The sequence below is a fragment of the Sylvia atricapilla genome, chromosome 2 (assembly GCF_009819655.1).
Source record: "Sylvia atricapilla isolate bSylAtr1 chromosome 2, bSylAtr1.pri, whole genome shotgun sequence".
Taxonomy (NCBI): Eukaryota; Metazoa; Chordata; class Aves; order Passeriformes; family Sylviidae; genus Sylvia; species Sylvia atricapilla.
The window spans coordinates 25,730,916-25,742,605 of record NC_089141.1 but is presented as its reverse complement, the minus strand read 5'-3'; positions in this window follow the sequence as shown (position 1 = coordinate 25,742,605).

The window sequence follows — 11,690 nt, the reverse complement described above, 5'->3', positions numbered from 1 at the left end:
GGTAATGGTCTTATCTCTAGTCCAAGGTTTTCTCCAGAACACAAGTACACAGTGGAAAATTTGAAGATCTAAAAATGTGGGCATTAGCAGGCATTGGAAAAATGTACAAATAACAGACTCCCAACCCTGCAAACGGCAAGGTGCAATCTCTGCTTCTCCCAGTCAGGCCTGACCTGTTGTCCAGGTGTGGGAGAAGCTGCTGACATGCCAACCTGGTGTCTCTTGGAGCACGACAGAGAATAGTTCTGTAACTGCTCTTCTCTGACTCCAAAGGAGGATCTGCAGGAGAGAACAGGCTGCCTTTGCCTCTGCACTGGGACTGCCCCTGCAGGGACTGCGCCTTGGAGAGATTGCTGAGGAGAAGTTTGTGCCTCACAGGATGTGCTGCTACAGATTGACCTTCTCTGCGCCAGAGAAGAGCAGGTACTCCCCTTGCCTCTTTAATGCAGCACTTTGCAAAAGAGCAGCAGGACACAAATGGACAAAGTTGGAGAAAGTCATGTCTTCTTCCCTGCACACAGCCATGTTCACCTGCCCAAGGCAGAGGTGTTGCAGTCCAGGGCATCCAAAGGAAGATCACAGACCTCAGCAGAGAGGACTGGGACCCAATTAAGAAGGGTTGAGGTCTGTACAAGAGGGTTTCAATCCTGGCCAGGAGCGTCTGGGGTCTTTCCACGGTGGTTGCCTGGCACAGAACTCAGGGAGACACAGCCTTTGACTTCAGTCCATGGAAAAAAGCTTCCAACAGTGAGGGAAGAATTACAAACCACAAAAGTGTGAAGACAGTAGTGTAGTGTATCACTGGGTGGAAAATTCTGTAGTTTTGGGTTAAAAACCCAATATAGGTGCATGGGGGGACAAGATGGAGGATTTAGGGCAGTGCCCTGGGTTCTTCTTCTTCTTCTCCCCTGGCCTCCATCTTCTGATGTGACGGTGGCACAAAGTAATTTGAGGGGACTGGGTCAAAGTAGAGATGACCTGTTTAGTATAGGTGATCGGTATTGGCACATAACTGTAAATAATATACACATGTAATTATCTGTATAAGAAGGTAACAACCTCCCATCGAGGGGGGAGTCATGCTGTCTCCAAGCAGCAGAACACCTCGGCCAGGCACAGAGAATATTGTAAGATGAGAATTAATAAACAACACAAGAAGCATTGAGAAACAAGACCTTGAAGACTGTGTTTCATTCTCGTGTCTGGACCAGAGCCTTCAGAGAGCAAAAGTCTCTTTTGAACCACCACCTGAAACTTGGGTGAGCAGAAAACCTAACCCAAGACAGAGGGAAAAACCTGCAGGCAGGAGGAGACACTCACAGTTTGTGTGCACTGAGTTTGGGGCCAGAGCTCTGACAGAGACTCTGCAGATCCATGCTGGGCTCTGTGCCCACCAATGCACAGCAGTGGAAGGCTGGCCCATACAAGACACCAAGGGATCCAGCTGCACAAGGCTGTCATGGCCTTTGCAGTGAACATGTTCCCATGTGGCCTGTCAGCTCTGGAGAGCCTCCAGCTCCCAGACCCTCTGCTGCAGCTCTGAGTGTGTCACACTGCATTCATTTCCCCAGGCTGCCTAGAGAAGATCCAGGAAAGACCCCAGATTCCTCTAAAGCAGTGGGAGATAAAAGGAAAGAGATTGGGATACTCTGTAGAAACACCACGCCCTCACACCAGCAGCAGCACTCCAGCTGAGAGGAGGCTGTGCCTGCTGGGTGCCAGGAAAGGGTCTCCAATTCCCTGGGCTGTGCAGAGGGCAGGGCAGTGCCTGGGGAGCCTTGCAGAAGACAGGGCACTTGAGGAGTTAGTGATGGTGAACAGGCATGGCTGCTGGGTGGGGCTATGTGGGTTTAGGTCCTGAGAAGCTGCACGTTAGCCTGGGAATGTGCAGGGTGGGCACCAGCTGGAGTGCCCCAGGAAGGCCTGTGCTGAGCACGGCGGTGTGTTATGCAGGACACAATCACAGAATGGGGCAGCTAAGAAGGGACCTCAGGGGGTCACTGCTCCAATCATGCCTGCTCAAGCACAGCCATCCTAGGGCACGTGGCACAGCCTTGTATCTAGATGGTTCTGGAATATCTCCAGACAGCCTCCACAATGTCTCTGGGCAGTCTGCTCCAATGCATGGTCGCCAACGCAGCAAGGCCCTTGCCTCATATCCAGGTGGAATTTCCTGAGCATCATTTTCTGTCTATTGTCTCTTGTCCTAGGGCTTGGAAACATGGAGAAGAACATGGAACCACCTCTTGGCACCTTGCCTTCAGATACTTACAGTCATTGCTGAAATGCCCTCTGAATTGTTTCTTCTCAATGCCAAACATGCCCAGCCCTCATAGCCTTTGCTCACAAATGACATGCTTCACTCCATTCCTCACCTTTCTCCTCCACAGGACCTGCTCCAGGTGCTCCATGTCTCTCTTGTACTGAAGAGCCCAGAACAGGACACTGCACTCCAGATTTGCCTCCCCAGGGCTGAGTGGAGCCTCACCTCCCTTGCCCTGCTGGCTATGCTCTTCCTAATGCACCCCAGGACACCCCTGGCCTTCCTGGCCACCAGGACACACTGCTGCTCCATGGGGAGATTGTTGTCCACAGGGACCCCCAGGTCCTCCTCTGAAGAGCTGCTTCCCGGCAGGTCAGCCCCCAGCCTGTGCTGGTATATGGAGTTATTTTTCCCCAGGTGCATTTACCTTGGCTAAATTTCAGAAGGTTCCTCTCTGCCCATTTCTCCAACCTCTTGAGGTCCCTCTGAAGGGCTGCACAGCAGTCTGAGCTATTGGAAACTCTTCCTAACTTGGTGTTATCAGTGAACTTGATGAGGAGACTCTATTACTTCATCTGTGTCGCTGATGAACAAAACACTGTAACCTGTTTGAAATTTCTGTTGCCTGCTCTGCCTGCCAATATCAGCTGTAATCTTTATAATAGGTTTGCTGAAAACATGTCAGGATATGTTAAGTTTTTCTATTAAATGGGTTATTTTGTTGTCCCTTTATGCTAATAATTGCTTTCTAAACTCTACCACCCCCTTCCCTGTCCTGCTAGTACTGATTGAATTGCATTTGCTTACTTAGCTGTCAATCCTTCCCTAGCCTTGCCTTTTCTTCCAGATTCTTTACTATCAATCCCCCAATCTTCGATGCTTTAATAGTAGTTTTGAGTACTCCCCTCCTCCTGTGTTCCCTTATTAGTTTCAGTATGATAGTCCTTGCCTTGTTCCCCTCTTCTTATTGGATCCTCACCCTGAACCCAATTCCCTGCCCTGAGATAGGGACTTAATTTTCATTTCTAATTTAGAGATGTTTAGGTCCTACCCTCTCCTCTGCTTTCGAGTCAATTAATAGTGAAGGAATGCAGGAGCAGCTGTGTAGGCCTGTCCAGCATTCTTTACCCTGATCCACCAGTGACTGCCCACAAGACCAGAGGCCCCAGGGGAACGTTGCGCACCCCATAAACAGCAATAATATCAAAGAGTGCTGTGACAAAGAAAAACTGTATATGGCTCAAGGGGTAGAAGGCAGGTGGATCCTGCCACCGAAACACTCAACATGGAGGAAAGAATACTTTACCTGAGTCAGCACAGCCTTGTGCTCTGCTGTTCCTATTCCTTGGCCACAGAACAACCACAGACAGGTCGTTATAACAGAGGAGTGTGTGGGCAGCTCCCACAGGGTACTGGCTACTTCAACACCTGCCTGGCCCTGCCTTTATCTACAGCTGCACCAGCAACTGCCCACACAAGCACTTGTTCTGTTTGACAGGGGGAATCATGAGAAGCATTGACTGGAGTTTAGTAAGAGACAGTCAGTGGGGTGCAGATTGAAAACAGAAAGAGCAAGGTGGGGAAGGGAAGGGAGACATAGAGGAGACACAGTGGGGCTGACAGGAGAAAGTGTAGTGCAAGTAAGAGTTAAATGCAGAGGGAGGCCTGGAGTGGCAAGGAAACAAAGATGGACAAAGAAACTGACAGTATCTGACAAGGGCAGGAAGGCAAGGCTCAGAAGCAGAGGAGCTGATGGGTGAGAAGACTCATGCAGCACCCACGAGGTGGAAAGCAGCTCCTGTATATGTGCAGGGACAAGTTTGTGTTCAGCTCCCTCTGCAGCTCCACCACTGTGTTCACTCTCAGCACAGTAGTATGTGCCAGAGTCATTGAGAAAGGCATGTTCTATGGAGAGGGTGATGCTGTCTCCTTTTATGTCGCTGCTCTTGAAATGGCCCTCGAAACCCTTCTCCATTGTTGCCTTAGCACCTACCACTGCATAAGCCAACTGGGTCATACTGGAATTCTTCTGGGAAGGCAGCATGAACCAGTACAGAGTTAAGTAGGACGGTTGCTTCTTGGAACATTCCAGATTCACAGACTGGCCTTCTTTTATCACCATGTCAGGGGACTGCTCCAGGGATAAAACTGGAAAGGGAAAAGTACAAACAATGAGGAGAAGGAAAAAATTGAATAAATATGATCAAGGCACTGTGAGTTGGTAGGGAATGGGATGAGAAGAAAGAGGGCAGCCAAGGGAGCAGTTCAAGGCATGGGACAGCTCTTCAAATAAGGAAGCAAATTTCCAGTCCCTCTTCAATGGCCAAGGTGCATTCCTGGGCACTTTGTGTCCAAAACCAGGAACCAGCGAGGGGCTGCACAAACAATGACAAAGAGACAGCCATTGCAGAAGATTCAGGGATTCCTGCCCACCACATTCACTGCTCATCCTCAACACAGGAAGCTCTGCAGAATGCAGCAGGGCCAGGAACTGGCTACAAAGCTGGGAGAGCAGCAGCAGCAGGATCAATGGAGGCGCTCAGAGCTGAGTTGAGTTCACTTACCCAGAGGAGCCAGCATGGCCAGAAAGAAACAGCAAGGAACCATGGCTGAGAAAAGCCCCTTCCCTCTCAGCAGCCTGCCTCTTGCAGCTGCCCAAAGATCTGCGCAGAGGGAGCAGTGAGTGAGGGTGGGACATGTCGGGGTGGGGCTGGCCAAGCAATGTCAGAAGGCATTGGCTGGCTGGGAAGCCTGGGGAATGACACAAACCATGGCAGGAAAGCAGAAGCCCTGCAGAGACGCAGCAGCTGGAAGGGGCAGGCTGGGCAGGGCTGGGTGTGCAGGGAAGGATGGGGTGTTGAGGACAGAACTGGGCTGAGGTTGCACGGGAGGCTGAGGGTGTGCAAGGCACAGGAATGCTGGCTGCTCCCCTTCTGCTTCTGAAGCCCTTGGGAGATGGAGGAATGAGGGATAAAATCACACAGAGGTGCCTTGAATGTTCCCATGCACTTTCCCTGCCTTCCCCACCCATGGCTGACTCAGTTCCTGCCTGGGCTCCCCACGTCCCACCCAGCTGTGGGACGGCTCTTTCTCTCTGTGCAGCGCTGTGAGCACAGCAAACAAGAGCAGTGAGAGGGAGGCAGGACCCCCACAGACAGCACAGCAGCCCAAGCACTCAGGCTTGGGAGGGCTCTCATGGACATGGCAGTGAGAGCGGCAGGAGAGGAAGGTGAAGTCCTGTGAAGAGCTGAGGCACACTCAATGCCCTGGCATGGGAAGGGAGAAAGGAGCGAGTGTGGCCCACAGGGACAGCCATGAGGGTGACAAGGTGCTGAGGATGGCGGTCAGGGTGACCTCTCCTCGGTGACAGGGAATAGGCCAAGCACCTCCAGAGATGGTTCCTCCCTGGCACTGGGGCCTTGCTGGGGAGCCCCGGGTGTCTCTGACTGCTGCTGCCTGTGGCACGGGGGCTTCTGGACGTTTGGCTTCAGGAGCACAGTTCCCCTGGCAAATTCAGGGATTTGCTCAGGGACACAGAGCATCTGTGTCATTGCCCCCTCTGTCCTGGGAATTGGCCTCTGCAAGGAGATGTGCTCTCCTGGCAGGACTGAGCTGGTCCTCCAGTGGGCTGTGGAGGCTGCCCCTGGGATTCAGCCAGTGAGAGCACTGGGCTCTGGAAAGCAGCTGTACAGCGCAATTGCACTCCCTCCTCCTGTGCCAGTGACACCTCCCTGCTGCTCTGCTCCCAGGCTGAGGACTCCCAGGCCACTGCATCCTCTGCACTGCCCCCTCAGCTCTTTCTGCTCTGAAGAACATCCACAGCTCCTCTCCTGCATGGCACAAAATCCACATGGCATCGAGCTGGGGAGCCCCATGAGCACAGGGGTAAGAACATCTGGGACAGTGGCAAGGGTGAAAGGAGCACAGGGAAGGAGCGACCGGCCATTCCACCGAGGTCTGCTGGCAGCACATTTCCCTCATCCTTCTCCTCTTTGTGCAGAGTGCTCTGCCTGACAATGGAGAAGGAGAAACAAGTGGAAATAAGCTAGGATCCCTGCTGGAACTTCTGTCACATAATGCTGGGAAGGAGAAGGCTCCCAGGGAGTCACCCCATTGAGTGTCTTGCTGAAGGAGGAATTTCAGTGGAAGTCCTGAGGAAAAGTGGATGCAGGTGCTAAGCAGGACACTGGATTAACAGGTGGAGACTGTGGCCCAGTGCTGTTTTCTGCATTTGCTGTGAGAATAATGTTGATGAGAGAGTTTTAGTTGGAGTTAAGCACTGCTTACCCCTAATCCAGGACTTGACAGTGCCTCATGCTCTGCAGGCAGAGGGCAGGTGCACACGCAGCTGGAAGGGAGCATTTCCAGCACAGCTAACCCAAACTGGCCAAAAGGATATTTTCTCCCCTTGAGCATGGTGCTCAGTCTGGAAAGTGAGGGGAACTTGCCAGGTGCTGCCTATCCCTGCTCTGGGATGGGCTGGACACCATGTTAGTGGGACATGGGTGACAGTACAGTGCTTCAGATGGATTTCCTTGACTTTTTATTTTTCTCTCTTCTCCTTTTCATTTACTCCTATTATTGTTCTGTTTGTATCTCAACCTCTTAGTTTCATCCTTTTTCCCATCCCACCATGGGAAGCAGGTAGTGAGAATGTGGCTGTAACACCCAGGGGCTGACAGGGCTTAAACCCCAACAAGCTGAGCACCAGACAGCATCTCTGTGGCCCCACAGCTATGGCATGAGCTGCAGCTCCCCTGACCAAGCCGGCACTTCACACTCCAGTAATGATTTTCCAGCTTCTGGTCTTGATGAAGTATGAAAATTGATGTGAGGATTCCCCTGGGCCTTTGCACTCTCTTTTAAACTGGAGATAAAGAGGAAGAAGCAAGTCAGGGCAGCCCTCATGTCCTGTAGCTGCAGTAGGGGATGGAGTGGATAGGCCAGACCAGCTGCTCGGAAACACCAACAACCCCTGCTGAAAACTCCACTCAGACTTCTATCTTCTCTTCCTTGTCATATTCCCCAGGGACATTCCACGGTTAACCTGGTGTGGTAGTTTGCCCAATAAGTGATTTTTCAGTAAGTTATAGCTTGACAAACCAATTAATAAGAGATACCTCTATGAGAAACTCCAAGGGTTAAATACCAGAGGCTCCCAGAGAACTGCCCTTTTTTCCTTCCAGCCCCAGAAGAGGTAAGGCAGTCCTGGCTCTCTCTTTTCTGGGAGGGCTGGGACACGCCCCACCTGCCCAGGCCCAGGTTTTTCTTGGGAGGCCCTCCTGACTCTGTGACTCTTGGGCCGGGCAATGGGATGAGCTTATACGCCCCTCCCAGCCGGGATCAATTTTTTAGCAGCTGTAAAACATTCTGCCGCTCCCACTATTGGGGGGAAGCTGTCCCGTGGTTTGGCCTTGGGTCTGGGCCCTTTCCCTCAGCAGGCAGAGGGAAGCCTGCAGCCTCCTGTAGCAGCTCCGTGCTGGGCCACCCTGGGTGAGACCCAGGGATGGGAGTAGGAGGCATCCACCAGCCAGACTGCTCCGAGATCTCTCACCCTGAGCTCTCTTCCCCCATCCCCACAGCTTTTGAAAATCCTAGAGTCTGCTGCCCAGCAGAGATCACCTGACTGTCTGCAGGCCCAGGAGAGAATGTTAACTTTTTCCTGACACAGACTGAGACTTTTTAAAACTCTAATCCTTCTCAGAGAGAGGGAAAAGGCCAAATAAAAAATATGTGATAGGACAATATAAATTATGAAGGTCAGTAAAGAAAGAGTGACCCCTTAGGCAGAAGAAATGACAAGTTCCCTTGGTCCTAGGCTGAAAATCTCCTCTGGGTTGTGGTAACAGACTGTAATATGGGTGTGCTAGTGTATTCCTTTAAATAATGGACAAATATGAATTGAAGAGATGATTATTTATATTTGTAAATTTTTGAGCAATGGTATATGTGATTTATTGAGTGACTATTAAGTTTGAAATGATGATCTGGTGATTCCATGAGATATTTAAACAAAAAAGGATCAGAAGAAGCCCTTTGCAGCAGTGAAGAAGTAAGGAGATATCTTTGTTCTCTAAGATGAAGAATCCATTGCCTTTGGAGTTGTACATCTTTAAAAGGTAACACCTCAGTATGTGTGTGAGTCCACTGCCCATGTGTAGTCACAAGAAAGGCTATGTGATATAGGAAGTCCACAATTGCAAAAGTTCCCGGGCAGCTGCTTTTGTGACAGTAAGAAGCAATAAGCAGACTGTTTCTTTTGTAGAAAATTAGCAGAACAGTACAAGAAAATCTTCTGTTTCTCAAAAGAGTGAATGACAAATTATTTTATAGGTGGTACTAACTCAGAGTTCTGAGTTATGCCTACTTATATTGTTTGTGAGAAAGTTAACATTTTGAGAAGGGACACAGTGTTTTAAAAGTTTCATTTTCTTTTTTACTTTATCTCCTTTTTAGTGTGTGTTAATAAAACTATCGCTTTACCTTAAGTTAGGCCTGTTTTGTCTTTTTCTCTTAATTCTATCTCATGGAAAAAAAAGAAAGTAGGCACTCAAAATACTGGACTAAATTGAGCAAACAGAGACAGAGGCGAACATGAAACCACTACACCTGGGCAGTCTCTTGCTGTGGGGAGGGACAATTCTCAAACATCAGAGTGTTCAAGTCACAGGGCAGTGGTGTAAATTGCAGTCCCTGGTGCACAGCACTGTGCCCATTCCTTGGAGACCAGTGGGGCCAAGGACCAGTGGGCCTTCTCCTTCCAGCTGGTAGAGAGGGAAAATGCTGTGTGGACATCCTGCTTCAGCTGCCAGGAGTTGATGAAACAGATTGAAAGGAAGGAGAGATGGACAAGGAACAAACTAGGTGTGAGAAGACAGGGAAGAAAAGTCAGGGGAAAAGAAAGAAAGATGAAAGAAGGAAAGTGAGAAGCAGTCTGTGAGCGGCAGAGAAATGAGCTGAGACAGTGAGGACAAGAAGAAATGAGAGTCAAAAGGTGACTCAGAGATGTGGAAAGAATAGAAAAGCAGCTAGAGACCATGCAGAAGAAAGACAGATGAACAGACAGACAGACACCATCTTTCCTGAAGAGCTGGAGGGCAAGTGGACAAGATGGGTTTGTGTCAAACACAGGGTGCAGTGTGCGCTGGTGCTAGATCCCTGTTTGCCTGGAAAGGTTTGTGCTGTGCTGCACCAGCCTGTGAGTCACTGTGCATCTTGTTCAGCACAGAAATAGGTGCCTGTGTCATTGAGCAGGACAGGCTGTATCTTCACAGATAAGTGGTTGTTCTTAGTCCCATTACTCTGGAAGCGATGTTTGAATTCCTCCTCAATATCTGCCTTGTTTCCTTCCACTGAATATACAACCAACTGCATACTGGCATCCTTCTCCATGGGTAACTTGTACCAGTACATGAATATGAAATCTTTGCCTGATGCAGAACATTCCAGAGTCATGGTGTCTCCCACCCGGACAACTGTGTCTGGTGATTGCTGAAGGGCCCAGCCTGGAAAGACCGGAGAAGAAATGTGGGAAGTGAAATGCATTGGAGAGAACAAAAAGCCATATCCTTTAATTATGCCATAGGATGGAATGCCACCAGGACATCAGAAAGTTTTGGGACAGTGCCTTTCTTCTCTGAAAAACACATATAGCATCCAAAACCCCCAAAGAAACCAGCTTCAAATGCAACAGTAAATCTGTCTTGAGAAAAAAGGGCTTTGGTTCACTCAAGTGAAATATTAAAATGGGACAGGAAAAAAAAAAACGAATTTGAAGCATTGCAGAGTTTTCTGATTCAATGGGTGGTGGAAAAGCTCACCTGGGTCATTGCCCAGCCTCCCCCTGGAAGCCCTGGGGAAGGGGCACTGCCAGCAATTGGGAGCACAGCTGAGGAGGCAGCAGCAGCTCCAGTGCAGCTGCTCAGGAGGAAGGGAAGCCCACTTACCCACAGGCAGCAGGATGGCCACAAGGAACCGCTGGGAATCCATAGAGAAAGGCCCCCTCCTTCCAGCACCCTGCCCCTGGTGACAGCACAGACAGGGAGATGTGTAAAGAGGAGAGGTGGAGAGGAGGAGATAGGTCTCTCAGTGGCTGGGCAGGGGAGGCAGAGGGAGACTGAAAGGTGCCAGGGCAGCTGTCTGTGGAGGAACGGTGGGGAATGACACCTGCAGGCAGTCATGAGGTGCTTGTACTCTGCTCCTCTGGCTTCCTGCTGGGTGTGAGCGTGGGGCTGCATGAGGAGGCGGGAGTTCAGTAGGTGGCAGAGTTCAGGGCTATCATGGAGCAGGATGGGGCTGTGTGGAACCCTGAGCGTGTGCACAGGAATGGATGAAACGGCTGAAAATGCTGGGAAGATAAGGAGATCTCAGTAAAGTGTGTGTGTGTGTGTGTGAGTGTGTGTGTGTGTGTGTGTCCCGCTGTTTGTCTCCTCCCCAGCCACCCTCACACTCACAGACTCATGTGGATTTACACGCCACACTCTGAGGTTCCAGCCTTGCAGAAAAATGGCTGTATATAATGAGTGAGACTGCTCTTTGAGGGTGTTTTGTAAATCAAAACATACAATAATAAAAAATTGAGAAAGTCACAAAATGTTGCAGAAAGCAAATAATAAAGCAAAAGCGCATGAGAAAACCTGAGACAACCTCCTAGCACATCTCGAAAAGCCCCTTCTTTCTTTTGCCTTCTTACTTAAGTACTAAATGTTTTTGGAGGGATAACTTGGCTAAGAGTCAATAGAGAGAAATACAGGGTTTGAAGAACAGTGACAGGATCCACCTGATGCTTCTTTCTTTGCCCTGAGCCAATTCTTGTCAGAAAAGTATCAAACTTTCTTCTTCTTTACCTTAATGAATGAGCCTTTACTTACCCTATATGGAAACACCTACAGGATGTGTGGGGTGCGTTACTACAGACTCCCAACCCTGCAAACAGCAAGGTGCAATCTCTGCTTCTCCCAGTCAGTCCTGACCTGTTGTCCAGGTGTGGGAGAAGCTGCTGACATGCCAACCTGGTGTCTCTTGGAGCACGACAGAGAATAGTTCTGTAACTGCTCTTCTCTGACTCCAAAGGAGGATCTGCAGGAGAGAACAGGCTGCCTTTGCCTCTGCACTGGGACTGCCCCTGCAGGGACTGCACCTTGGAGAGATTGCTGAGGAGAAGTTTGTGCCTCGCAGGATGTGCTGCTACAGATTGACCTTCTCCACGCCAGAGAAGAGCAGGTACTCTCCTTGACTCTTTAATGCAGCACTTTGCAAAAGAGCAGCAGGACACAAATGGACAAAGCTGGAGAAAGTCATGTCTTCTTCCCTGCACACAGCCATGTTCACCTGCCCAAGGCAGAGGTGTTGCAGTCCAGGGCATTCCTTTGGATGCCCTGGAAGGTCACAGACCTCAGCAGAGAGGACTGGGACCCAATTAAGAAGG